Source organism: Rhinopithecus roxellana, chromosome 6 (assembly GCF_007565055.1).
Source record: "Rhinopithecus roxellana isolate Shanxi Qingling chromosome 6, ASM756505v1, whole genome shotgun sequence".
NCBI classification, from domain to species: Eukaryota; Metazoa; Chordata; class Mammalia; order Primates; family Cercopithecidae; genus Rhinopithecus; species Rhinopithecus roxellana.
This window is the reverse complement of record NC_044554.1, coordinates 127,790,435-127,794,806: the sequence shown is the minus strand read 5'-3', so window position 1 is coordinate 127,794,806 and position 4,372 is coordinate 127,790,435.

Below are 4,372 nucleotides of genomic sequence, written 5' to 3'. Positions count from 1 at the left end.
AAGGGGTGTCCGTCATTACTGAGGCTTGAGTAGGTGGTTTTCCTCTCACAGTGTAAACAAAACTGCTGGGAAGTTCAAACTGGGTGGAGCCCACTGCGGCTCGGCAAAGCGGCTGTAGTCAGAATACCTCTCCAGATTCCTCCTTTCTGGGCATGGCATCACTGAAAGAAAGGCAGCAGCCCCAGTCAAAGGCTTATAGATAAAACTCCCATATCCTTGGGACAGAGCACCTGAGGGAAGGGGCGGCTGTGGGTGCAGCTGCAGCAGACTTAAACATTCCTGCCCACTGGCTCTGAAGAGAGCAGTGCATTTCCCAGTGCAGTGCTCCAATTCTGCTGAGGGACAGACGGCCTCCTCAAATGGGTCCCTGACCCCCATGCCTCCTGAATGGGAGACATCTCCCTACAGGAGTCGACAGACACCTCATACAGGAGAGCTCTGGCTGGCATCTGGCAGGTGCCCTGTGGGACAAAGCTTCCAGAGGAAGGAACAGGCAGCAATATTTGCTGTTCTGCAGCCTCTGCTGGTAATACCCAGGCAAAGAGTGTGTGGAGGGGACCTCCAGCAAACTCTAGCAGACCTGCAGCAGAGGGGCCTGACTGTTAGAAGGAAAACTAAGAGAAAGGAATAGCATCAACATCAACAAGAACTTGGACACAAAAACCCCATCCAAAGGTCACTAGCATCAAAGACCAATGGTAGATAAATCCATGAGATGAGGAAAAATCAGTGTAAAACGCTGAATATTCCCAAAACCAGAATGCCTCTTCTCCTCCAAAGGATCACAACTCCTTGCCAGCAAGGGAGTAAACTGGATGGAGAATGAGTTTGACGAATTGACAGAAGTATGCTTCAGAAGCTGGGTAATAACAAACTCCTCTGAGCTAAAGGGGCATGTTCTAACCTATGCAAGGAAGCTAAAATCTTGAAAAAAGGATGGAAGAATTGCTAACTAGAATAACCAGTTTGGAGAAGAGCATAAATGACCTGATGGAGCTGAAAAACACAGCATGAGAACTTCATGAAGCATAAACAAGTATCAATAGCTGAATCAGTCAAGTAAAAGAAAGGATACCAGACATTGAAGATCAACTTAATGAAATAAAGCATGAAGACAAGATTAGAAAGAAAAAAAAATGAAAAGGAATGAACAAAGCGTCCAAGAAATATGGGACTGTATGAAAAGACCAAACCTACATTTGATTGGTGTACCTGAAAGTGACAGGGAGAACAGAACCAAGTTGGAAAACACTCTTCAGGATATTATCCAGAACTTCCCCAACCTAGCAAGACAGGCCAACATTCAAGTTCAGGAAATACAGAGGACACCACAAAGATACTTCTTGAGAAGAGCAACCCCAAGCCACATAATCCTCAGATTCATCAAGGTTGAAATGAAGGAAAAAATGTTAAGGGCAGCCAGACAGAAAGGTCATGCTACCCACAAAGGGAAGCCCATCAGACTAACAGCAGATCTCTCTGCAGAAACCCTACAAGCCAGAAGAGAGTGGGGACCAATATTCAACATTCTTAAAGAAAATAATTTTCAACCCAGAATTTCATATCCAGCCAAACTAAGCTTCATAAGTGAAGGAGAAATAAAATCCTTTACAAACAAGCAAATGCTGAGAGATGTTGTCACCACCAGGCCTGCCTTACAAGAGCTCCTGAAGGAAACAGTAAACATGGAAAGGAAAAACCAGTACCAGCCGCTGCAAAAACATACCAAATTGTAAGGACCATTGACACTATGAAGAAGCTGCATCAACTAACAGGCAAAATAACCAGCTAGCATCATAATGAAAAGATCAAATTCACACATAACAATATTAACCTTAAATGTAAATGGGCTAAATGCCCCAATTAAAAGACACAGACTGGAAAATTGGATAACAAGTCAAGACCCATCAGTGTGCTATATTCAGGAGACCCATCTCATGTGCAAGGACACACATGGGCTGAAAATAAAGGGTTGGAGGAATATTTACAAAGCAAATGGAAGGGGAAAAAGGCAGGGATTGCCATCCTAGTCTCTGATAAAACAGACTTTAAAACAACAAAGATCAAAAAAGATAAAGAAGGGCATCACGTAGTAGTAAAGGGATCAATTCAACAGGAAGAGCTCACTATCCTAAATATATATGCACCCAATACAGGAGCACCCAGATTCACAAAGCAAGTTCTCTACAAAACTCTCCACCCCAAATCAACAGAATATACATTCTTCTCAGCACCACATTGCTCTTATGCTAAAATTGACCACATAATTGGAAGTAAAAGATGCCTCAGCAAACACAAAAGAATGGAAATCATAACAGTCTCTCAGACCACAGTGCAATCAAATTAGAACTCAGGATTAAGAAACTCACTCAAAACCACACAACTACATGGAAACTGAACAACCTGCTCCTGAATGACTACTGGATAAATAATGAAATTAAGGTGGAAATAAATAAGTTCTTTGACACCAATGAGAACAAAGACACAACATACCAGAATATCTGGGACACAGATAAAGCAGTGTTTAGAGGAAAATTTATAGCACTAAATGCCCACAGGAGAAAGTGGGAAAGATCTAAAATCAACACCCTAGCATAACAATTAAAACAACAAATTTTGTTCTTTTGCAAAGAGCAAGCAAATTCAAAAGCTAGCAGAAGACCAAAAATAACTAAGATCAGAGCAGCACTGAAGAAGATAGAGACATGAAAAATCCTTAAAAAATCAGTGAATCCAGGAGCTGGTTGTTTGAAAAGATCAACAAAATTGATAGACCGCTAGCAAAGCTAATGAAGAAGAAAAGAGAGAAGAATCAAATAGACACAATAAAAAATAATAAAAGGGATCTCACCACTGATCCCACAGAAATACAAACTACCATCAGAGAATACTATAAACACCTTTACACAAATAAAGTAGAAAATCTAGAGGAAATGGACATATACATATAACAGACATATACATATAAATCTAGAGGAAACTGCACATATACACCCTCTCAAGACTAAACAAGGAAGAAGTCAAATCTCTGAATAGACCAATAGCAAGTTCTGATATTGAGGCAGTGATTAATAGCCTACTAACAAAAAAAGCTCAGGACCAGACAGATTCACAGACAGATTCTACCAGAGATACAGAGAGGAGCTAGTACCATTCCTTCTGAAACTATTCCAAACAACAGAAAAAGAGGGACTGCTTCCTAACTCATTTTATGAGGCCAGCATCATCCTGATACCCAAACCTGGCAGAGACACAACAAAAAAAAAGAATTTCAGGCCAATATCCCTGATGAACATTGATGTGAAAATCGTCAATAAAATACTGGCAAACTGAATCCAGCAGCACATCAGAAAGCTTACCCACCATGATCAAGTTGGCTTCATCCCTAGGATGCAAGGCTAGTTCAACATACACAAATAAATAAATGTAATCCATCACATAAGCAGAACCAATGACAAAAGCCACATGATTATCTCAATAGATACAGAAAAGGTCTTTGATAAAACTCAACACACCTTCATGCTAAAAACTCTCAATATGCTAGGTATTGATGGAATGTATCTCAAAATAATGTTACTTATGACAAAACCACAGCCAATATCATACTGAATGGGCAAAAGCTGGAAGCATTCCTATTGAAAACCGGCACAAGACAAGGATGTCTCACTACCTCTATTGAACATACTATTGGAAGTGCTGGCCAGGGCAATCAGGCAAGAGAAAGAAATAAAGCGTATTCAAATAGGAAGACAGGAAGTCAAATTGTCTCTGTTTGCAGACAACATGATAGTATATTTAGAAAATCCAATCATCTCAGCCCCAAACCTCCTTAAGCTGATAAGCAATTTCAGCAAACTCTCAAGATATAAAAATTAAAGTGCAAAAATCACAAGGATTCCTATACACCGATAATAGACAAACAGAGGGGCAAATCATGAGTGAACTCCCCTTCACAATTGCTACAAAGAGAATAAAATACTGAGAAATCCAACTTACAAGGGATGTGAAGGACTTCTTCAAGGAGAACTACAAACCACTGCTCAGCGAAATAAGAGAGGACACAAACAAATGGAAAAACATTACATGCTCATGGATAGGAAGAATCATTATCGTGAAAATGGTCATACTGTCCAAAGTAATTTATAGATTCAGTGCTATCCCCATCAAGCTATCATTGACTTTCTTCACAGAATTGGAAAAAACTGCTTTAAAGTTCATATGCAACCAAAACAGAGCCTGTATAGCCAAGACAATCCTAAGGAAAAAGAACAAAGCTGGAGACATCATGCTACCTGACTTCAAACTATGCTATAAGACTACAGTAACCAAAACAGCATGGTACTGGTACTGAAACAGATATATAGACCAATGG